The following is a 25938-nucleotide window of genomic DNA, read 5'->3' on the forward strand; positions in this document are numbered from 1 at the left end:
ACGTGCTGAATAGATGTGGCTACGGAGCCTAATAGATTAAGGCAATTGTTAACTCCATCTAACGCTTTTTAAATGGCTTGCAATCTTATGATACTTCCTAATGTGTTAAAACAGCAAGCTACTGTGCCAGCTTAATGTATGGTGTGCAGATAGGGTAATCTGTGTAGAGCTGTCTGTGTGATTTACATACACTAGGGCAACAGGGTGTGATGGTCATTCCCTAACGGTCTACACAACAGATACTTCATAAATAAGACTATGCTAAGAAGGCAAATGTTTTGCTAAATAAATGCAGTCATTTTAGGAAAACTGCATGACTCAGAGTAATAGGCAGAGGACAAAATAAGGAGGCCCTAGGACCTTTCAAATGGAACACCAGAGAACTCTGAGATACATAGGTTCTCAATTTAGTGAAAGACACTCCTCTATAAAGTCAACTTCACTCTGAAGGCAGGACCCTTCATCTTTCCTCTCCAAATGCCTCTGCTATAAGGATATACACATAATTTAGAGTGGGAAATATTTTTGCCTGTTCTCTTTTACTGTTGCCTAATATGGCACTTTTACAAGAAGAAGCAAGCCTTCCCAATATGTGATGCAAATGTCCCAACTCTTGAGCTAAAGTAACTCAGAATTATATAAAACTCTAAACATGTAGGACTACAGAGAGCTGCACATAAAGCAACAGGAGCTTTGAGGTTCACAGTTTAGCACTATATGTGCAGCCACAGTCAGGAGACCTCTATGCTATCTACTAAAGCCAAATCGAAAAATATCACTAAGTATTTGTCCATTAATGTCATGTATGGACATGACAGAGGGCTAGAGAACCATAAGACATGTAAACTCTATGCCATTGAGAAGCTTACAATCAAAATGCATTTTTGTAAGTTGTCTACGGAGTTCTTGGTATGGACCCAATATGTCCCCTCAAAATTCTTATGTTGAAGGTCAAATCCCCAATTTGGAGGCAAAGCCTTTAAGTAGATCATTAGGTCATGAAAACAGATCCCTCGCGAATGGAATTCATGTTCTTTTTTTTTTTTTAATTTTTTTTAAGGTTTTTTTTTTAATTTATTTCTAGAGAGAGAGAGAGCGTGAGCAGGGGAGGGTCAGAGAGAGAGGGAGTCACAGACTGAAACAGGCTCCAGGCTCTGAGCTGGCAGTCAGCACAGAGCCCGACGCGGGGCTCGAACCCACGAACCGCGAGATCATGACCTAAGCGAAAGTCGGACGCTTAACCGACTAAGCCACCCAGGCGCCCCTGGAATTCATGTTCTTATTAGAAGAGGCACAAGAGAGATAATCTCTCACTCTGCCATGTGAGGACACAGCAAGAAGGCAGCCATTGGTAAATCCCCCAGGAAGAAAGCCTTCACCAGACTCTGAATCTGACAGTGCCTACTTGATCTTAGACTTCCCAATCTTCAGAATTGTGAGAAATAAACATCTGTTGTTTAAGCCACACAGTTTACAGTGTTCTGTTATAGCAGCTGAACTAAGACAGTTCCTCAAGTCAGATCCTCTCTACTTGTCCACTACTGCTCTCAGTCAGAAAATATCTGCAGATGCCCACGACTGCCACAAATACGATTTGTTTGAAATCTCCAGCAAATGCCTCAGTTAAAGATGTTTTAGCAGGTAAGACACTGCCATTCATGAGAATAACTGCTGTGCTGCTACCTGAGATAGCAGGCATGAATGTGAGGTACACAAACTTTGCAAATCGTTTTTGAAAATCACTATGTTTACCTTTTCTAATAAAAAATTTTTTAAGTTAAAAATTAAAAAAGGTGGGAAGAGCATGTTGAGAACCATTGGTCTAGTACATTGATGACATATCGGTTAGACCTGGTAAAGTGTAGTTAGTCTGTAAGGAGAGTTTAAACTCAATTTTATTTTAAGTCATAATATGTATAACTTACATTCCAAACTCAGTTGAATGAAGAGTTGTTTTTAGCTGATGGTTTTTAAGTTCTAGAAAATGAACATATCTGAATGGATGTGAAGTGGTTATAGGGGTTTAGTCCATAACACCCTGACCCTGAGGATCTTTGCCCATGCAACTCTAATTCAAGTCATGTTCACCACAGCCAACCAAAGGGAGAGTCCCCATGTGGTCTGAACTAAAGAAGTTTTAGAGTATTTGTATGTTCTTTTAAACAATTATCTGTTACTGTTCAAGAATGATTTTTGCACTTTCAAGCTTCCACTATTCTAATTAAATGGAACTTGTGTTAAAAAAAATCTGTATGTTTACAAAGACTACTTGACCTACAAAATTTACATTCTCCTAAGACAGATTTTACCTATTCTCTCTTCCTATTCCACAACAGAGACAACAAAACAAATATATCTGTTACAAATATCATACAACACACATACACATACATGCATACACACACACTCCTCATTTACTTTGCTCTCAGAGCACATAGAAGATTCTCCCAGGAGATGGACAATTAAATTAGAATATGTAGAAGAGGGGTGCCTGGGTGGCTCAGTCTGCTAAGTGTCTAACTCTTAGTTTCATCTCAGGTCCATGAGATCAAGCCCCAAGTTGGGCTCTGCATTGATAGAGTGGAGCCTACTTGGGATTCTCTCTATCTGCCCCTACTCACTCACATTCTCTCACTCTCAAAATAAAAAAGTAAATAGAATATGTAGAAGAGGCAGAAATTAAATTTCATCATACTTATAACTTGATTTCTTCTAGATTTGCCCCAAGGTCTTATTGGGTATGAGTACTATATTAAAGATAAAGAAAATTTTTATGACTGTTTCTCCTTTGCTTTCTTTTTTTTTTTTNACAGACTGAAACAGGCTCCAGGCTCTGAGCTGGCAGTCAGCACAGAGCCCCACACGGGGCTTGAACCCACGAACCGCGAGATCATGACCTAAGCGAAAGTCGGACGCTCAACCGTCTTAGCCACCCAGGCGCCCCTGTTACTCCTTTGCTTTCAATAACTTTTATGAAGGCCACACCACTCTGACATAAAAACATGAAAGTGGCTAGATACAGAGAAATCTATGTACCTTAAAAGTCACTAAATTTGTGGGGCGCCTGGGTGGCTTAGTCGGTTGAGCGTCCGACTTTCGCNGAAGGAGCCTTCTGGAAATGTGCTATACCTTAATCTAGGTGATGGTTACCTTGATCTATGCTTAGGTAAAAATTATCAAACTGTGAACTTAAGATTTGTGTACTTTACCAAGTTATATACCAATATCCTGTCTTATTTCTACCTGTTAGGTGAATTCATATCCTGTTCAAATTTAGGTAAAGCAATAATGTTACAAGTAAAATTTATAGATGTATAAATTAATAAAAACAAATTATTGCATTTTTAGTCATGAAATCCCTTGAAGCATGTATATAATTGTTAAATATACACTTCATGGCCTTGAGTATGAATTTTCCATAAAACCAAGGCTAATTATTTGTTGGCAGCAGTTGAATCTCTAAAAAAAAAAAAAAAAAAAAAAGTCTCCTAAAAGCTAACTTTTTTCAGTTACATAAACACAGGTAGACCAAAGCCATCCCTTGAACACCAGAGTTCTTTCATTTCTAAAGTCACCTGTAACTGGCCCCAGGTACCTGAGACTCATGGATGTTATGCTGCAGCTGCTGAAAACTGATTGAAGCTTCTTAGTCCTGTTCAAGGCCTTGATGGGGTTCAGGGCAGACTGCCCCAAGATAAGCCACTTTGGCATATTGATTATATTGAATTAAACTTACTTAAAAAAAAAAAAAACACCTGGTGCCAGGAGGACCCACTGACCTCCTTTGTCCCCCTAAAAACAGTGAGAAAATGCCCCATGTGGAAGGTATCCTCCCTCTACCAGGAGAAAGAGAGACATCTTTTATCACCAGAGATGGGGAATTTAGGATTGAGAAGGCTGTGAAAACACACCTTGTTACTTCATTAATTTACTACCGCAAGCCCAAACTTCTTTATTTTGTCAATTCTTCAAAATGTTATTGTTTCTTTGTCTGAAGGTTGTAAAAACTGTTTGCTTTGGTCTCTTCTCTGAATCTCATATTTCTATGAGCTCTTGTTCGCATGAAATTACTTTTTCTATTAATCTACCTTATGTCAACTGAATTATTAGATAAATCAAAGAACCTAGAAATTAATAAGGAAAAAGTTCCCCTACAGCCTGAATAATTTGGCCACTTGCATGATACTCTAAGCTTGGTTTTTTGAAATCTCAGCTCTGAAGCTACAGGAGATAAGGATTCCTTGCAGGGAAGACACAGAAATTTTCAGGGCATTTATTTGGGAACTTGAAGCCCCAAACTCATCTTTTTCTTTCCTTTCTTTCTCCAGTGAAATTAGCCAATCTCATTAAATTAGTTAGTTTGACAACAATGTTCTAAGATTTTAAGGATATGGTCTCCGAGAACCTTGCCTCATAACTATTTGATTAAGAGTATCTGGTGGTGGGGTGCCTGGGTGGCTCAGTCAGTTGAGCGTCCAGCTTCGGCTCAGGTCATGATCTCATGGTTTGTGGGTTCGAGCCCCGCGTCGGGCTCTGTGCTGACAGCTCAGAGCATGGAACCTGTCTTTGGATTCTGTATCTTCCTCTCTCTCTGACCCTCCCCTGCTCACACTGTCTCTCTCTCTCTCTCTCTCTCTATCTCAAAAATAAATAAAAACATTAAAAATTTTAAAAGAAAAGAGTATCTGGTGGTAATAGTTTGCATATCTTTATTGCTGCCTCCTACCATGAACTATCAATGGTCTCTTTGCCACTATAAATAGAGTTATTCATTGGATTCATAGAGTTAAATCCAATCATATTACAGAACTAATTCCAGAAGACCCAAAACCAATTCAGAAAACTCATCCTTAAGATTCTGTTCTTCTAGAACTACTCTGGATACCATCTGTATCAGTCAAGAAAAACAGAAATGATTTTATATACATATAATAGAGATCAAGAGATCAAGAGACAGAGATTTCAAGGCATAGGCTTACAGCATTTTACAGGATTGTGGGGATTGGCAAGTCTGAAATATGCAGGGTAGGTGGAAAACTCTCAGGCAAGAGCTGATGCTTCAGTCTTAAGACAGAATTTCTTTTTTCCTCAGGGAAACCTCAGTTTTGTTCTTAAAGTCTTTAACTGATTGAATAAGACACACCTGCATTACCAAAGATAAGCTCCTTTACATAAAGTGAACTAATTATAGATGTTAACCATATTTACAAAATACTTTTATAGCAAAGTCTTAGTGTTTGATTGAATAACTGGTTACCATGGCCTAGTCAAGTTGACACATAAAACTAATCATTATAACCTGTAATAGTGACTTCTGTTTTCATTATAACTAGCAAATTACACAATCCCTTTGGTCATCCAATCATAATTACTACATAGCAAATTTTGTCTGAACTATATTTTTTGCCTCGCTTCCAAAATCATGAAGAAATTATCACTTAAATTTAATTTACATTAATAGTATTTATTCATGGTTAAACACTACTTACAGAGTCAACAAATTCATATATAACAGCTCTACCACCAGGAGAAAAACCCTTAGTGGTTTGTGTATAATGTTTTGAAGACGTTTATTTATAACCAAGAATTGCCAGAAATAACAGCCAAATTAATAATTAAATACAAAGCTTTTATTGCAAAAGGAACAAAGCTAAAATAAATAGAAACTATTTGAAATTTTTCAACACACAAATTCATGGAGCTCTTATTTAACTGAACAGTTATTACAATAATAACTAACAACCTGACATCTTTCAAGTTCCCTGCAGCTCCTGGTCTCTAAATCCAAGAAAGCTGACAGGGATAGCCTAGCAATTTAGACCATGTGGGAGGAAATAAGAAAGAAATCAATGAAAAACTGTGGAAAAACATAGAGGTAGGTGGGAAATACTCTGATTTGTTTTGCATTATTACATAGAAAGGAATAGTTTTAGTCATAAACTCAAAAATGCAAAATTCCATTTTATTTTCCTATAACTGAAGTAAATTTCTGCCCTGAGCTTCCATACTGCCTAATAGCAGAAATTTAAATAGAATGATTTCTAGGTAAACTCAATCAATGAATGATTACACATTAATTCCATGTTTTTAGTCAATCAATTTAGGATTTTTTTTTTCCAGTGACCCCCGTTCCACTTTTACCCAAGGGCATAAGTGCCAGAGAACTCCTGGAAGTACCTGTGCATTAGAAGGCAAGGTATCTGGTTCTTAATGGTTCTCCATCTTCCTCAGGTGTCCACAGAGATATAACTTATCTTGCTGTGTCTTTGGTGGCGAGCATCTATTCCAGCTGTGGTTTCTCATTCAAGTAGTCCATGCAGCATCTGCTGACTACTTCCTTCCATCATGACTTTCCTTCATTCATGTCTAGAGACCACTTCTCATCCACTAGCCTTTTCTCAACTGATCCTAACCCTCTTTTGAGAGCATGGGAAACTTTCTAATGCTCTTCTGCACTCCTCTGGGTCCACAGGCGACTCTGGAGCAGCCCAGACCTTCCCCATGGGCATTTGCCACTGCCATACCACACTTCGGTAGGCACTTCTCTATAAAGCTTGGGATTTCTCTCCAGGCCTTACTTGGGAAGGGATGAACTCACACACTCCTAGCCTACCTGGAGTATAATGTCATTACATGTATGTGCTCACACACACACACACACACACACACACACACACACGCAGCCCAGGAAGGGGAGGCAGGACACTGGGACCTTTCTTTTACCAGTAATTAACTCTATGTTTGGCTATCACTGGAAAATTTATTTTTCCCACTATCTCATCCACTTGAATGTGTGCACAGTGTGAATAGTACATGCACAGACCTTTGCTTCAGTATTCAGAGACTTTTCTTGCTAATCTACAGTCTCTATAAAGGCAACTCTAAGGAATATTTTATGTAAAGATAATTTTTATTTTGTCTGTATCACTCTTTGCCAAAAGCACAAAGTTTCACCAATATAATGTTGAGAGTTTTGGCAAAAAAAAGTGAAGGTAGAGGGAATATTGGTTCCAGCATTCATGCCACTATGGTTAGAATATTCTAACAGAAAACCCTTTATTGTTCCATCTTGACCATGGTACCTGCAGTAGTAAGGCTTCCTTGGGTTTTATGTTATCTGACAGGTTTATATTTGAATTCCAGGCCCACCATGTTCTCTGTAATTTGTCTTAGACAAGTTACTTAACCTTTTTGAAACTTGTTTTCCTCATTCTCCATACCTATCTCATGGGATTATCATGAGAGTTAATGAGATAAAGGGATAATGTTGATTCCCTAATCAAATTAGGCAAAATTTGAAAGTCTCAGTTGACAGAATCTTAACAGATTAAATAGTGTAAGATAGTCATGATAAAATAATCACCTATCCAAGATTATTTTGAAGATATTTTAATATCTAAGTATTTAGCAGTGGTTGACATCTAGGTCAGTCACTCACCACTCATTGTCCCTTCCCACACAAACACATGTCCATTATTGCTGCTCTATAATTCTTCTTCAAGTCCAATGGAGCAAAATCTACCCAGAGTGGCAAGTTTTTACATAGCAGCAGCCTTTAAACATCCTTTTGGCCATGTCCTGAAAAGGCAAAACTCTGGGTCCTGTTGCATCTGGGATTATATAAGTTTTCTGTGGTTTAGGGGTTCCTTGATCTATGGATATTCTTTCTGCTTCTGATCTTCTGGCTCAAAGCTTCCTCCTAAGTTGGTATTTGATGTTTACTTCTTTTTTTAAAAAAATTTTAATGTTTAATTTTTGAAAGAGAGAGAGACAGACCGAGTGTGAGTGGAGGAGGGGCAGAGAGAGAGAGGGAGACACAGAATCCAAAGCAGGCTCCAGGCTCTGAGCTACCAGCACAGAGCCCAACGTGGGGCTTGAACCCACATGAGATTGTGGCCTAGGCCGAAATCAGATGCTTAACTGACTGAGCCACCCAGGCACCCTGGTACTTGCTACTTACTTCTAAGGCAAGATTATCATTTGATCTAGTCTCAAGCTAAACCCCAGACTTGTCTCTACTATTTCAGTCTTGCTTCCCACCTTATTGTCAGGATCCACTGCTGCCCACAATCTCCCTACCTCAGGAGATTACCTAAAACCAAAGTCCCTGAATTTAAAACCAAAAATAACAAGTGGAATTTGAAAGGTTTAAGAAAAAAGTCATCATCTGAGTAGAAGAGAAAGATGATATACACTAAGTATGATGGCCCTTGAAGAGAATGGTGACTGCAACAGAAGGCAGAGATAAAGGATTTTTTTTTTTTAAGAAATGAGGGATTGCACCAGAGTAGGAGCTTAAAACCTATTGTGTTGTGTTATTCTTTCTTCTTACAAAGAATATGTGAATCACATTCAATGTATTCAACACTATCAGAAAGTGGGTGTCTGGATGAGAGTGTGAGCCAGATTATGCCTCAGAAATCAGTCATCTAGTCTGACTCTCTTATGTCACCGTGGGAGGTACTTACCCAGGAAGGTTAATGACTGGACTAAGTTCATATAGCTGCCCCATTACAAATGTGAGACTAAAACCAGTCTACGCATTTCCCTTTGTGTCTCATTGTCTCCTGAATCACATACTGACTTGATCTGCTTTTCCATTTCTAGGACTTTGACCAAGATCCTCTTCCTCAAGGTGGATGAAGCAGTCACACAGGTATGTGTGTATTTTTCTCCAGATCTCCATTTATAGCTATGCCTAAACTGTAAAATTAAGGTTTTATAAATTAATTCCACGCTACAAGGCATCCTTCTGCATCTTCTTCCAGAACTCTTCTAAGACCCTATAGTTAAACAGAAACCCACTTTCTTTTTTTTAAATTTTTAATGTTTTATTTATTTCTAGGAGAGAGAGAGAGAGAGACAGCGTGAGCAGGGGAGGGTCAAAGAGAGAGGGAGTCACAGACTGAAACAGGCTCCAGGCTCTGAGCTGGCAGTCAGCACAGAGCCCGACGCGGGGCTCGAACCCACGAACTGCGAGATCATGATCTAAGCAAAAGTCAGACGCTCAACCGACTAAGCCACCCAGGCGCCCCAGAAACCCACTTTCTTATAAGACCCCCCACAAACCCCAACCTCCAACCTTTACTCTTCATTCTATCCCCACCTCTTCTACTAGCTCACTTTAGCTAGTAGCATTTTAAACTATATTTTAAAAGAGTTCTATTAAAGATCAAAAAACTTCAAAACCCAAAGAACTAGGTTAATGGTGGAGTTGAGGAAATATATCAGGTAGAGAAAAAGGAAAATTTTCCTGCCACAGTTCAATTCAAACTGTATGAGACTGAGGGAGGAATAATGTTTTACACTTATCAGTAATTGCTGAGGCAGAGTAAGTTTATCCGAACTTCATAATGTGATAAATGAGAGCTAATCTTGATGGGGAAAGGGAGGAGAGTTGATATTTAAGATCAGAAACCAGATTTCTACTCTACCACATAGTGTTTTTTAATACAAGCTTTATCAACCATTATGATCCTTTCAAAATTATTGTAGAGACCTCTATTGTAGAGATATTCAGATGTTCAACCTAGTTTCATAAATGTATTACCAATCTTAGATATTGAAGCTTTATTAAAATCCTTAATAAATAACAAAAAAATGTTAAAATTTGTAACTGTGCTAATACCCTCCCTCCTCCAAAAAATGCCACCTATAAGATATCAGAATCACACACCTGGGTAAAAATTCATGATAAACTATATTTAGCCCATATCTCTTAGATTTAGCCAAGATAACACTTTGAACAAGACAGATGACTGCCTATTCAGTGGTAGAGAATTCTAGTGTCCAATTACCTTACCAAGCAAGGATGCCCTTCTTACATCCACCTGAATTGCTTCTGCAATGCAATTTTGATACTAACTACCCAACAACCTGGAGTTAACACAGACTTCTTGGCTTGAGATCACAGTCCTTCTCAAGAGTCTCTTCTCTGCAGACACCAGCTACAAGCTCTGGAGTTCCCAAGCCATTCAAACTTCTGTCCAACTAACTACAACTTCAGAAGTTCCCACTACTTCCTCACATTTAGTAATTTGACAGAAAGACTCACAGGACTCAAGAAAGTGCTGTATTTATGATTATTGTTTTATTACAAAGGATGAAAATCAAGACCAGATGAAGGAAGAAACCTGTAGGGTGAGGCCTGGGAAGGTTCCAGATATAGAACTTCCATGATTCTCCCTGCAGAATGAGGACACATCACCTTCTATTTTCACATTGATGTGCTCACCAACTGAGAAGTTTATTCAACCTTGGTGAGTTTTTATTGGGGTTTCATTAATTAGACATGAATTTTTTAATATTTTTATTTATTTCTAGGAGAGAGAGAGAGAGACAGCGTGAGCAGGGAAGGGTCAGAGAGAGAGGGAGTCACAGACTCTGAAACAGGCTCCAGGCTCTGAGCTGGCAGTCAGCACAGAGCCAGACGTGGGGCTCGAACCCACGAACCGCGAGATCATGACCTAAGCGAAAGTCAGACGCTTAACCGACTAAGCCACCCAGGCGCCCCTAATTACACATGATTTATAGAGTCATTGCATATGTGATTGAATTCAATCTCCAGCCCCTCTTCCCTCCCCAGTGGCTGAGCTAATATTACGTGGCTCAAAGCTCCAACCCTCTTAACAACAACAACAACTACAAGCTGCAACCCTCTAATCACATGGTTAGTCTTTCCACTATGGCCAGCCCCCACCCAGAAACTATCTATAGGCCTATCATGAATCATCTCATTGGCATAGATTTGGGCATGGTCTGAGGCTCTGAGGGGCGCATCATGAATAATAGACACTCTGTCCTTGGGAAAATTCCAAGGGTTTAAGATCTCCATCCAGGAAGAGGAGCAGACACCAGACAAATTATTATACAACACCTTTTCCTACAACTTAAGATGAAACCTTTCCCTGTAGATTTCATTTTACCAGTGAAATTACTTCTAATTCATGGTCCCTGGGCAGATGTTAGCCAGCAATAAGTTATCAAATTACCTCTCATTAAAATTTTAAGAAAAATGTCAAGCAAGTTTTCATTTTACCACAATGTGATTTTTATTTCTCCTTTGAACTATTGAGAAAATTTTTCAATAACTTGAAGATAAAAATCTCTTTTTTGGTAATCATATTTCCTCACTTCCACTTAGAACAAAAAATAACCAGATTTTCTGAGTGATCCACTCTCTTAGAAACAAGAGTGTAAAAATGAGTCCTTAACTTCATTGGTTGTAAGGAAAAATTTTAAGTTTTTGGAACTAGAGTGTGTTAGTTATGCTAAGTGACATAAGTCAGTCAGAGAAAGATGATTTCTCTCATCTTTCATATGATTTCACTCATATGTGGAATTTAAGAAACAAAACAGATGAACAGAGGGGAAGGGAAGCAAAAATAAGATAAAAACAGAGAGGGAGACAAAGTATAAGAGACTCTTGAATACAGAGAACAAAGTGAAGGCCACTAGAGGAGTGTTGGGTGGGGGGATGGGCTAAATGGGTGACGGGCATAAGGAGGGCACTTGTTGGGATGAGTACTGGGTGCTGTATGTAAGTGATAAATCGTATATATATATATGAAAAATTATAAGTTTTAACAATAAATACTAGAAAACTGCCCTGGCATTTATAATAAAAACACTCCTTCTATTATTCTAAGTTGACCTGATTTTACACTACATTATAGATCAGAACTGAACCAGTAGAGTTGATTAAAGAAAAAGTAGTTCTCTCAATGAACATGTGGTAGTAGCAAAGATGCATAATTAGACCATGTGGGCTGTGGCTAATTTAAGGAGAACACATAGTATTCATTTCTTCTGTCTTTAATATTGGGAAATATTTCATTCAACGTTCCCTGTCTGCCATACTTAGTTCATATAATAAGGTACTCGTCTATGGTGACAGCTCCCTGCCTGGAGCAGGACTTCTCTCTAGCTTCTTTTATGCAGTTAAGTGGAAGGTCAAAGGTTCTTCCTGAGCCTTTTGTTTCTTAAAAATAATCAGCCTAAAATAATCTATATGCCAATTAGACATATTTTGTAGCAGCATATTTTGCTCCCCTATAGAAAAGAGCCCTTTTCTGGAAACAAACCAGCCCTCAAGCCACTTCCTAACCCGTAAAACTTAAGATTTCTACTATCATAACCCAAGGGGTTGCCATTTGTGTTTTCAACTCCCCTGGCCTCCTTAAAGTCTTTATTTTCTAAAAGCTGACTTGATGTGTAGCAACATGGATGGACCTTGAGGGTGTTATGCTGAGCGAAATAAGTCAGGCAGAGAAGGACAAATATCATATGTTTGCACGTATAGGAGGATTAGGAGGAACTTGACGGAGGAACAAGGGGGAGAAGAAGGGCGGAAATGGTGGGGGAAAAGGAGAGAGGCAAACCATGAGAGACTCTTGAATGCTGACAAAAACTGAGGACTGATGGATGTGGGGGGGAGGGGGGATGGGCATGGAGGAGGGCACTTTGGGGATGAGCACTGAGTGTTATGTGGAAAATAATTTGACAATAAACTATTTGTAAAAATAAAAAAAAAATAAAAGCTGACTTGAGCCTCCATCCAGCATGATGTCCATAGCCCTCCTCAGTGTTTCTGAGAATTCTTGGTGGGAGTGCTCATGTTTCTCCTGGTCGCCTCTCTGATTTTCTACTCTATTCACTTCCTTTAGCAACATGTTTAACATAGAAAATAGCTCTGTTCCCTTGATTCCCCAAAGTACCACTATCCTAGCATAAAACTTTACTGAAGGCCTTAAAAAACTGAGAAGGATCGTGTATTAACCATGTTTCCAGTTTCTGTAAATTTGATGCTTTAATATCTGCCCTCCATGTATATGTTGGACATGCTTTGTTCTGGACAATCTAGTAATATGTTTGAGTCACCTTGACTTGGCCTCCTGACTGCTTCCTCACCCCTGCCTCTGCAGGAGTCCTTCTTTGGGGGCGGCTTTTCAAATACAAGCCAGCCAATCCAGAGTCCACATCCCCAATCACCTCCTTACCCTGGCCACTATCCACCTGCCTTAATCACCCCAGATGACGTGGACAGCCCTTATACCCTGGAGCCTGTTGAAATTACTCTAACTAGCCAACCCAAAACCTGCTTATTCTGTCTTGACAGTTCCTTTCTGAAGAAACTACAATAAACTGTGGCCCACATTTATTTCCCCTCCCTCTGCCTCATGACAACCCTAGTGCTTCCTCATGTGGCACCTCCCATGGCATGGCATGCCCACTCCTCTTGGGGACTGTGAGTAAACTATCTTTCAGAGGCAATCATTTTGTGATCCTTTGGCTTTCCTATAAATGTTTTATTACTACACTAAATTCTTGAAAAATCACAATAAGACACAGAACAAGAGTCAACCTACAATTAATTACTAGACACCACTGTTCCTTAGCTGTCTCCACAGAGAATTTCTTAGCAGCAATATTGTCATGGGACCCCTCTCCCCACTGAGGCTATTATTACTCCCTGTGGTTTCTTCTCTTTTCGTCCTTCAGTTCCCCACTCTATACTATTCAAATAGCAGAATTCATGAATGCTCTTGTTATTTTATTAGGCAGAACACTTTTTTTTCATCCTTCATTTATCTAGGATTTCTATGACCAAAAGATCTACTAAAAGTTTTCCTAAAGAAAACTGCCTTTAGGATAAAGGCCACTGTTCCCTATAAAATGGATATGCAGCCACAATTTAATCTTTGAAAACAAAAATTTTCCTGTTAAATATGTTAAATAAATAAAAACAATTCATGCAGAGAGGAATTCAAGCACACTATCAATTTAAAACATGAACAGTTTAACATTTATAAAATACACATTATTCAAGCACACACCTGGTAACAAAAATTAATATGGAAGATTTTCTGTGTACCAACAATAAGGAGTAGAAAATAAAATGCAAACTATTCCATTAAACATAACTACAAAAACTATAAAATAACTAATAGTCTTAACAACAAATGCAGAAGAGCTATCCTAATATGTTCAAAACCCTACTGGGGGCATCATTATTTAGAAAAGCCAAGCCATAATATTTGATTGGGAAGTGTAAATATTACAACAGTATCAATTTTTGCCAAAATTAATGTATAAATTCAATATGATCCAAAATAAAATTCCAAAAGCATTTGAGATTAGACAAACCAAACCAAATTATTTTCAGATTTACCAGCAAAAATAAACATGCAGGAATACCTAAGAAAAAATTTTAAGGAGAAGAATAATGAAGGGAAATATACACTATGATATATTAAAGAGGATTATAAACTACATTTCAGATAATTTTACAAGAGTGTTCATAGCAGTATTATTCACAATAGCCTAAAGGAGAAAACAACCCAAATATATATCAGCAGATGGATGGATTTTAAAAAATGTAGTACATACATGTAACAGAATATTATTCAATTGTAAAAGGAATGAAATCTTTTTAATGTTTATTTATTCTTGAGAGAGAGAGCGCGCGCATAAGCGCGGGCACACATGGGAGTGGAGCAGAAAGCAAGGGAAACAGAATCCAAAGTAGGGTCCAGGCTCTGAGCTGGCAGCAGAACCTGACACGGAGCTCCAACCCATGAACCAGGGGATCAGGGGATCATGACCTGAGCCCAAATTGGACATTCAATCAACTGATCCACCCGGGTGCCCCAGGAATGAACTTCTGATACATGCTACATGTAAATGAACCTTGAAAACATTCTGCTAAGTGAAATAAGTCAGACACAGAAGGAAAAACATTGTATGATTCCACCTATTTTAGGTACCTAGAATAGACAAATTCACAGAGACAGAAAGTAGAATAGGGGCACCTGGGTGGCTCAGTCGGTGAAGTGTCCGGCTTCGGTTCAAGCCATGATCTCGCGTTCGTGGGTTCCAGCTCCACGTCGGGCTCTGTGCTAACAGCTCAGAGCCTGGAGCCTGTTTCAGATTCTGTGTCTCCCTCTCTCTCTGACCCTCTGCTGCTCAAGTTCTCTCTCTCAGAAATAAATAAAACATTAAAAAAAAAGAAAAGAAAAAAAAAGAAAGTAAAATAGAGGTTACCAGGGACTAGAGGGAGGGGAACAAGGTGTTATCATTTAATGAGTATAGACCTTCTAATTGAGATGGTAGAGAAGTTGTGGAAATGGATATAGTTGTACAACATTGGTAATGTAGCTGACACCACGTAATTGTACATTTAAAATGGTTAAAATAATAAATTTTATGTTATGTACATTTTCTATAACATAACAATTAAAAAACAGCAAAAAAATATTGATCTAAACAATGTTATATCGGTGCCTTCCCCTGCAGACAGATCAATGACCAATGACCAATGACTAGAAACATATCTAAGTATTTATTTGAATTACTTTGGAACAAAGATTCTATTTCTAATACACACCATATTCCAAAATAGTTTCCAGGCAGATATAAATCTTTTAAAATAAAACATTAGAACAAAAATGTGGAATAATTATATGAATTTGGAGTATTAAGATTTCTTTCTTACTATAACAGCAACCACAAAGGAAGAAGTAAATAAAGTTGATTATACCAAAGTGTTATAATTTTATAACTCAAAAGACATCATTATCATTGCCAAAATGTAAATTATAAACTGGGAAAATGTCCTTTTTATGCAAAGAGACTTTACAAAAATATAAGACAGACACTTCAGTAGAATGTTGGCCAAAGTATATAGACAGGCTATTGACAAAACAAGAAAAGCATCTAGACAATAATGGAAAAGTTTTCAATAGTAAAACATGTTCACTGGCATTGCTTAGTGACTTATGACAGAAAATCAGTGGAGAGACAGATACCCTCATGCTCTACTGATGGGAGGATAAATTGATTCAACTTTTGGAAAAGAACTGTTTGGCCAACTATATCAAAAGCCTTTTTGGGGCGCCTGGGTGGCTTAGTCGGTTAAGCGTCCGACTTTCCCTTGGGTCATGATCTTGCGGTTCGTGGGTTCGAGCCCCACGTCGGGCTCTGTGCTGACTGCCAGCTCAGAGCCTGGAGCCTGTTTCAGTCTGTGACTCCCTTTCTCTCTGACCCTCCCCTGCTCACGCTGTCTCTCTCTCTCTCTCTCCTAGAAATAAATAAAACATAAAAAAAAAAAAAAGCCTTTCATAGAGCAGTTCCACTTCTAGAAATCTATTGTAAGGAAATTAATGATCAAGTGCACAATGTAAACTGCAAGAATGTTCGTTGCGTTAAAGTTTCTAAGAATGGAGAGATTCTAAAGTATACCCAACAAAAGGAAATTAATTGAATTAAATAGTAAATTATGGTACGTTCTAACAATGGGATACTGTGCTATTATGAAGAGCTTTATCAAGTGAACTTTATTCATTGGTTATATATTGCTAGGAGCAAAAATGGACACAAAAATGTTTACAGAATATGATCTCATTTTCATAAACATGAGTAGATATATGTATGCGCATATTTGCAAGAAAATATATCTGCAAAGATCAAAACAAAGGTGTATTATATAAACTTTATAATGACAATAGTGGATATCAAAAAGACAACATTCATTTAAGGTTCCATTTTGTTAAATCATTTCATTTTCCTATTTCCCTTTGGTTTCTGTCTTATAAGCAAACAAAATTTTACAAAGTCATCATAACCACTCACAAAACCTTCCTTAGAATTCTGTGTCAGAAACAAGAAAAAAACCACTAAGAGAAATGGATGGATGGATGGATGGATGGATGGATACTCACTAATAAATAGGCAAGCGACTTACTTCTTTAAGACTACAATTCATAGTAAGGAAAAGTCACCACCAATGTCAGTCAATTTCCATCGAGTTTTACCAAGATTCAAAAAGTATGGTTGAGAGAAAGCAATGCAAGCTGTACCTTTCGAGCACAACTTCACAAAGCAAATTTTTTTACAACTGAGAAAAAAATGGACACGGCTATCATTAAAAATATGAAAGAAAAATCACTAGAGGAAGCCATGTGAAAGCCAGACCATGAGACCCCAGAGAAGTTAGTCAAAGGGTGGCACCTTGGTCGTGTCTTGTCATCTTACCAACTGATCCAGCTTCTTCTCCAAACTGGCTCTCTAAGAGGTTGGCACTTGGTTAGACAAACTACTGCCAGGACCTCATTCACGGGAAATGGCTCTGCTCTGCGCTTGTATCACAGTATGGAGGAAAAGTCTTGTCCTGTCCTTTAGAGCCTTCGTGGGTAATTGATTATTTAAATGATATCTGTCCCTGCAGCTACACTGTCAACAAGCTAAGCCTGGAATCCATGTATGTTTGCACACCTCCATATCCCTAGCCCAGTGCGTGACACAAATGGCCTCTCAACAGGTATAAGCCAGAGAGTGAAAAGCCAGCAAACTCAGATCTAGACTGCTTTTCTTTACCTCTCTAGCCTTAATCTCATCATCTAAAAATAGAGATATGCCCATGACAAAGGATTACCTGGGGACTAAAATTAAAGGTGTGTTCCATGGCTATCCCAGTACATTCTTCACAAAAACAAATTCTCTCATACTTTCGCTTCTTCTCTGAGTTTTATTTGGAGCTCCATGACTTATCAGATATGTGACCCACTTCTCAAGACTGAATCTTCCATTTATAAAATAAGGGATTAGGTGATCTTTAAAGCCATGTCCACCCCTAACACTCTCTGATGCAATATACACACTGTCTCTGGGAGATGGGCTCACAATACACTCTGGTTGCTAAAATTGGATGTGGCACTTAGAAGAAGCCCAAAGTATGGAAATAATACAGAAAACATTAATAAAAGATAATAGAAAGCTTCAAACATTCTATTTGGAGGTGGAAAGGGGAGTTAGTTGTCAGAATATATGTATCTCAAACAAAGGACCGTCATCAAAATCAGATTACTCATCATCAATGAGTAGGGTTTTTTAAATGTAATATTTCAATTGCATCAAAACTGGCCTTGTAAAAAAACTCTCTTTCCTCTTCCATTCAGCTACGAGTATGTCTTGTGTCATCCCATGCATTGTGACATTTGTTCATCGAACCCCTGTACTTCTCAAGAGATGGTTTTTCACCCCAACAAAAATAACTATGAATCACTGATTTCATGAATATTTTCTCCCTTGTTTTGTTCATAGTATGAATGAAAGATGTATTTGTTTCTGCATACAAGCAAAAGTTGCCACTAACCTGAAATGGTCTCTATTGCAAACACAAACTGTTGCTTCTTATTTTCAAATTTGGGGTAACTATGAAGTCCTAATTCATTCATAATTTTCCTAAAGGAAGGATATGAGTAATGGCAGGGGTGGGTGGGGGTTGCAGAAAGTTTCACAGTGAAACCCTACTGATATTTAAACTTTTTGTCCATGGGGCACCTGGGTGGCTCAGTGGTTAAGCAACCGACTTCAGCTCAGATCATAATCTCATGGTTCGTAGGTTGGAGCGATGCTGACAGCTCACAGCCTGGAGTCTGCTTTGGATTCTATGGTTCCCTTCTCTCTCTGCCCCTCCTCTGCTTACACTCTGTCTGTCTCTCAAAAATAAAAACATTAAAAATAAATTAAAAATTTTTTCAAGAGTTTGTCCAGATAAAACTTTTGATGTGACTTGAAAACTAAAAGAAAATATTCCCTTAGAATGTATTTCTGTAGCTTTTCTATAGCCCCTGTGATCAAAAGGTTGATAGAATTTTGCATGTTTCCAGGTTTCATAAAGAAGAGGCATTTAACACAGACACACAATGTTTTGTTTCCTCTGTTAAAGGATTGTTTTTTTCTGTAAATATCCCTGTAAAATCAAATCTAACTTGTAATTTTTCCATATGAAATTGCTACAGATAGTAATTTTCATCTCTATTACTATGTTCTCTCAGAAAATCTTGTATTTCTCCACTTAAATAACATACCTACACATTCTTGTAATTGATTGTCCAATTAATTGTCTCACTAGAAAAATGTAATCTCTTTGAAAGCAGAGCACATTACCTGTTCCCTCAATATATGAATACATCACTTAACAGAAAACTAATGAATAAGTTAATTCAAAGGGAATATATATAGAACTGTGTAAAATATATCATGTTCTTACAAGATGATTTATAATTCTTTATTGTCAGACTTATGATCCAAAAATTCCTATGTGAATTTAATTCTTTCAGCTTTATTGAGATTTTATTGATATATAATACATGTAAGTTTAAGGTGAACAACATGATGATTTGAGACATGTATACATTGCAAAACGATTACCACAATGAGGTTAGTTAACGCCTCCATCCCCTCACATAATTACCTGTGAGTATGTGTGTGTGTGTGTGTGTGTGTGTGTGTGTGTGTGGTGACAACTTTTAAGATCTACTCTCTTAACAACTTTTCAGTGTATAATACAATATTTTAAATTATAGTCAGCCTGCTGTACATTAGATCTCCAGAACTTAGTCATCTCATAAGGGAAGTTTGAACCCTTTGACCATCTCCCCATTTTCTCCATCCCCCAACCCTGGCAACCACCATTCTACTCTATTTCTTTTAGTTTAACGTTTTTAGATTCCACACATAAGTGAGAATGTATGTACAGTATTTGTCTTCCTCTGTCTGACTTTCTAACATGATTTTAAATTTTTTTTTTAAATGTTTTATTTATTTCTAGGAGAGAGAGAGAGAGACAGCGTGAGCAGGGGAGGGTCAGAGAGAGAGGGAGTCACAGACTGAAACAGGCTCCGGGCTCTGAGCTGGCAGTCAGCACAGAGCCTGACGCGGGGCTCGAACCCACGAACCGCGAGAACATGACCCAAGCGAAAGTCGGACGCGTAACCGACTAAGCCACCCAGGCGCCCCGATTTTAAATGTAACAAAAAGATGGCCCATGGTTTCTAAAACATTTACAGCAAAATAAAGCCTAAGATGATATTATGATAAACAGTTTCATTATCTCTTTAACTGAAACTCCAAAGTTTCATTCCATACCTTGGAATTCCAGGAATGAACATCACTTCTGACATTGAACAAGAGTATTGTTCACATATATACCACACTATAAACAACCGTATGCCTTCAGAGTAAATTTGAAAAAAACTAAATGGCTTTCAGGGGCTTCTGTACTTGGTAACTGTTTAAAATCAGACAACTGTAGACTGTTAGAATTAGAAGGGACCTTAGCAGTGTCCAGTCAAAATCGCTCACAACGCAGCTGAGAAAAGGCCCAGCAACCTCCAGCTCCTTATTCAGGATGCAGGGCAGAGCTCCTGCCCCCTGATGCTACCCTGGCCAGCAGTTCTTTACGTTTCCATTCAGCTATTGAAGTCCTCAGTCTCTGGGAAATTTTAATTATCCAATGGAAAGCATAAATTAATGTAAAGAAAATTTTATGTATGATCTTGACAAATTTTGAATTTTGCTCTTAAAATTTGTCCTTTCCAATTAAAAAAAAAATCATGACCTTTAGACAAACAATAGCTTGTTGAGTCAACAAATCACTGCCTCAACAAAAGCTTAACAGAATATCCAGTGACCAGATATATTACATATAAAGACCACCTTTGCTTGGGCCAACATTGCTCCTGGGCACAGACATCAGTGATCAGTTTTTTCCACTAACGCAGCCCTGAAATGCAGAGGGCGGACCGCATTCAGCACTGATGGTGCAGCACCGCCATCTAGTGGTCCATTTGAAGGACTCTTTCTTCCTGACAAAACTGCCTTTGTAGATTGGCAATCTTTTTCAAAAGAATATCTGGACCACAATATGGTCCTGAATGAAACCATTTCTACCTTATTACAGGAAATCCTCTGATTCACAGAGTAAAATCCATCCAGAAATTAGGAACCATCAATCATAAAGCCAGTTCAGACCAGAAACAATTTATACTGGTGAGCAAGAATAAGATAGCCTTGCTATCTTTCACTTTAAATAACTCTATTATTTAAATTGCACTGCTTTCCCCCAGCCTCTGCTTAGCTTGAAGGAGGCAAACTGGAATTGACAGAAGCAATTTGAAGTGCACCATATCACAGAAACTCTCAATACGACAGGAAAAAAAAAAGCACAAAAATGAAATAGAAGCATACTACATTTTTGTATTTACCAAAATTGGTATCTTGAACCAAGGAGCCACTTGATTATCTTTGGATAGAGTCAGGAAGGAGAAAAAAAAATCAGATTTTCCCCCCAGGTTTATTTGGCTGTTAATGGCATTCTGACTTTGAACCTGAGAGCGTGTGCTCTTGTGCTGTGTGTTTACTTGGGCTCATATTCTTTTGATGGAAGTCAAAATGGTAGATCTCATGTCGACAGCCAAACTTTTGTTCTTTCCATATTTCATCTGCTGGGTAGTGCATGCTTTCTAGTCCACATGAAAGAAGTCTGCCATTCCTTTAAGGGGTGATTTCCCCCTGAAATAGACCATAAGATAACTTGTAACAACCTTTTACTTAATTTATATAAGAGTGAATTTGATCATTTCAGACCAAAACATAATAGAACTGCTTAAGTGAGTAACTTAAGGGGGACTCATTAATAAGAAAGAAACCCATCAAGTCCTGTCTGAGTTTATAAAACAGATACCATGGGTGAAAGCAACCCTACAGCAGTGGGAGGGTCTCCCCCTTTCCCCGTGTGTGTAACCCCTTCACACAACTACCCACAATTATTGGATTATGTCCAGACACCTCGTGTCAAATTCACCGTGGGTTTTCAGAAACTGGATGACTATGAAAACAGTTCTGAATTTTATAAGAGGAGAAGGTCTGAGAAGTTCCCTTGCACATTCTGAGCTAATTCTTTATTCCTACATCTCATTAGGGAACACAGTGTTCCCTCTGAGCTCAAGTAGCCTTGTTCAGAGTGAGATTCCCCAAGCTGCTTGTCCTTATTCCACAAGAAAGTGGCAGGTCAGAAACACAAAGGATTGCCTGAATTGTAAATGTCACTTAAGAGTCTGTCAGCCACACACAAAAAGGTGAAAAAAAATCTCTAAGTTGTCAGTGCAGTGATCTCTAAGTGTGAACGACCAATTCTAGGAAACATTTCTGCAGTTAAACAGAAGCAAAGAGAATCAAGTTAGAGGCAGGAAGTGACTACCCAAAACATGAGAGCCCAAAAAGGAAGGGTTTGATTTTTATCATTGATGTCCCTATCCCACTTTTCTTATTCACATTAGCAGATAGCTCTGTACTCAGGAAGCCCATTCTTCTTTCATGGTTTTGAATTGAGACATTCACTGCAATTTCCTGCAGAAGAAAAGGAAAAGGGCATTTAGAATCTCCAAAGATTTTTGAAAATGAAAGCTTCTTTCTGAAAATCTCCCAACCTAGTCTATGAAAAGAAGGACCACTTTAGAAGTGGAGAAACTCCCTCTGATTGAAAAAAATCACCAATTACAGGGTAAAAATGAGAAAGTACCCTTCATGTTATTATTTCTCAAGTACAGTAAAAGCGTGGGTTGTGAGTAACTTGTTCTGTGAGTGTTCTGCAAGACGAGCAAACATTTCTAATAAATTTTCACTTGATAAACGAGCAATGTCTCACCATACGAATAACATGTGATGTTGAAGGTCATATTTTCACAACTGAGCCAACGGGTTTTGTTTTTTGTTTTTGTTTTTCAGAGGGAGACAGAGCATGAGTAGGGGAGGGGCAGAGAGAGACAGAGATACAGAATCCCAAGTAGGCTCTAGGCTCTGAGCTCTCAGCACAAAGCCTGATGCGGGGCTCAAACTCACGAACTGTGAGATCATGACCGGAGCTGAAGTCGACACTCAACCAACTGAGACACCCACATGCCCTGAGCCAATGGTTCTTGAAATTGGCTTTGATATACAAGTGCTTTGGGTCACAGGCATGTTTCGCAAACTTATGATGCTTGCAAACCAAGGTTTCCCTGTATGCCCTAATCTGACCATCCTAAGGGGCTAATCATTCTTTTCTCATTATCATCTTTTTTTCAATAAGGACAATTTGTAAGAATATACATTTCGCTTCCAAGTTGAACTTCAGATGACTCTCTTTCATTCTTCATTTAAAAAATACTCCAGGAGTATTTTTATTTTCCCTTAGTTTTCCCTAGTGCCATAATGAAACACCAGATTTCTTTTTGTAGGGCAGCTTTGCTAGGAGAGACTTGATGGAAGATAAAAAAGAGAGTGCTGAGAAGGGAAATCACCGTGTGCATGGCCTAAAGTACATCCCACTTCTTATTCAAGTGTTCTGGCCCCTGTGGTTTGTGCTTTGCCGTGTCTGTCTCACCATCTGTATGCTTATTATCGTGGGGAAGTTGAATCTTTAGATGTTAGAAGAATGGTCTGGGGTCTCTTTTATATAAAAAGCCAATGATCTTGGTTGCTAAGGATACCTTTTCACAACAAGTATGTAGAGACCTTGACAAATGGTAGGGACACTGAATAGAATTTTACAACGAAGTTGCATGTTTCTTATTGTTTTTCTTACACAGGAGTGTTGTTTTAAAAAATGGTACAACAATTTGAGATGGCATAACAAGCCCAGATTGTTAAAAAATAATTCCAGGAATCTAAGAAACCAATCTTATAAAAACTCAGTTCTGCAGCCTAGCTTGCAAAACTGGAATTACTACATCTAGTGCTAGAATTTTTAAAATTTCTACTGTTAAAAGTGAAGTAGAAACTGGACATGGATTAAGCAGACTGCCTGAAAAGCAGAGATTCACTAAATATCTTCTACCTTTAATTTTCTGCTTCCAATCATGGCCCCAAAGGTAATTGCACACAAAATGAAAAGAAGAGAGAAAATAATTATGATTACAATTCCCTTTGTATATAGTAGATGGACTTTATTTCTTGGAGTATATGTTAAGAAATTAATCCCTAAGGGGCGCCTGGGTGGCTTAGTCGGTTAAGCATCCGACTTTCGCTTAGGTCATGATCTCGCGGTTCGTGGGTTGGAGCCCCGCGTCGGGCTCTGTGCTGACTACCAGCTCAGAGCCTGGAGCCTGTTTCAGTCTGTGACTCCCTCTCTCTCTGACCCTCCCCTGCTCACGCTGTCTCTCTCTCTCTCTCTTAGAAATAAATTTAAAAAAAACATTAAAAAAAAAAGAAATTAATCCCTAAAAAGCCTATAATGTCCGAACAAAAGAATAACAAGTTCCTGCTGGCCTGGAGCATGCTACTGCTCTGAGAACATCTATGTGGAACCTAATGAGCATTTGAAAAATAAATGAGGAATCAAGTAATGTATGAATTTCATGTTTCAAAGGAAGACTTTTCAAAAAAACACAACATGTTGCTGGTACAAAACAGAAAAGGTATGTTAAGAGTTTAAGAGGAGGGATCTTTGGAGAACACATCATCTGATCCCCCTTTTTTTTCCCCAGTTTATAATTGGCATATAGCACTCTATAAGTTTAAGGCTTCTAGCATAATGACTTGTATATACTGTGAAATGATCACCACAAAAAATTCAGTTAACATTTACCATGTAATATAGATACAAAAAAAAAAAAGAAGAGAAACAGTTTTGTTCTTGTGATGAATTCTTTACATCTACTCTTTTAACAACTTTCAAATATACCACACAGTAGTGTTTACACCCATCATGTTGGACATTATATAATTAGTACTTACTTATCTTTAAAAAAATTTTTAAGTTTATTTATTTATTTATTTTGAGAAAGAGAGAGAATAGGGGAGGGGCAAAGAGAGAGGGAGGGAGAGAATCCCAAGCAGGCTCCACGTTGTTGGTACAGAGCCTAATGTGGGGCTCACACTCATAGACTGTGAGATCATGACGTGAGTCAAAACCAAGAGTCAGATGTTTAACTGACTGAGCCACCCAGGTGCTCCTCTAGTACTTATTTATCTTACACCTGAAGTCTATACCTTTTGACCACCTTGACCTTCTCTCACTCCCACTACATGCCTATCCCAGTAACCAGGAATGTTCCAATCCCCTCTTGCATAAATGGAAGCTAAGTTTCAGAACATGGAGAGATTTCCCTAAGAGGCCAGGGAAGTGAGGAGCACAATGGTCCTGAACATTTCTTCTTTCTGTTTTCACATCGATATCAATGCCCCACACAGATGTCTCTCTCCTGTGGGCCACACACAGGTTTCCTTTGGTCCAAAAAGCCCCTTCACAAAAATTGAGCCAAGAGTTAAAAATTAGAAGATCTCATACAAAAAAGAGCTCAATTCCTGCTTCATTTAAAAATGAGATCTGAGGGGGTGCCTGTGTGGCTCAGTCGGTTAAGCGTCCGACTTCGGCTCAGGTCATGATCTCACAGCTCGTGGGTTCGAGCCCCACATCAGGCTCTGTGCTGACAGCCAGCTCAGAGCCTGGAGCCTGCTTCGGATTCTGTGTCTCCCTCTCTCTCTGACTCTCCCCTGCTCACACTGTCTCTCTCACTCTCTCTCTCAGAAATAAATAAAACATTTTAAAAAAATTTTTTAAAAAAGGAAAAAAAAAGAGATCTGAGGGTGTCTGAGTAGCTCCGTCGGTTAAGCGTCCAACTTCGGCTCAGTTCGTGATCTTCAAGTTGGTGAGTTTGAGCCCCACATCAGGCTCTGTGCTGACAGCTCAGAGACTGCAGCCTAGAGCCTGCTTCAGATTCTGTGTCTCCCTCTTTCTCTGCCCCTCCCCTGTTCACGTTCTGTCTCTCTCTTACACAAAAATAAAATAAGCATTAAAAAATTTTTAACAAAAAAAATTAATAAACTTAGAAAAAAAAGGTACAGAGATCTGAGAAGACATCCAAGTGGCCAACAGGCACATGAAAAGGTGTTCAACATCACTAATCATCAGAGAAATGCAAATCAAAACCACAATGAGATAACACCTCACATCTGTTGAGTGGCTATTATTAAAAACACAAGAAACAAATGTTGGCAAGGATGTGGAGAAAAGGGAATACTTGTCCACTATTGGTGGGAATGTAAGTTCCACAGCCACTGTGGAAAAAAAATATGGAGGTTCCCCCCAAAACTAAAAATAGAACTACCAAATGA

At 38.5% G+C, this 25938-nt stretch overlaps 1 long non-coding RNA gene across 2 annotated transcripts in view; it reads right to left on the reverse strand.

Moving 5' to 3' along the window:
• Positions 1-16119: 16119 nt before the first annotated feature.
• Positions 16120-25938, reverse strand: part of LOC144243164 (uncharacterized) — a 32348-nt gene continuing 22529 nt past the window's right edge. For both annotated transcript variants that reach the window (XR_013338556.1, XR_013338557.1), the window contains 2 exons: positions 22117-22191; positions 16120-21354 (listed from right to left, as the gene is read on the reverse strand). This is a non-coding gene — a long non-coding RNA (uncharacterized LOC144243164). The remainder of the gene's footprint in view (positions 21355-22116; positions 22192-25938) is intronic.

The sequence above is a fragment of the Crocuta crocuta genome, unplaced genomic scaffold (genome assembly GCF_008692635.1).
Source record: "Crocuta crocuta isolate KB4526 unplaced genomic scaffold, BGI_CrCroc_1.0 scaffold26, whole genome shotgun sequence".
Taxonomy (NCBI): domain Eukaryota; kingdom Metazoa; phylum Chordata; class Mammalia; order Carnivora; family Hyaenidae; genus Crocuta; species Crocuta crocuta.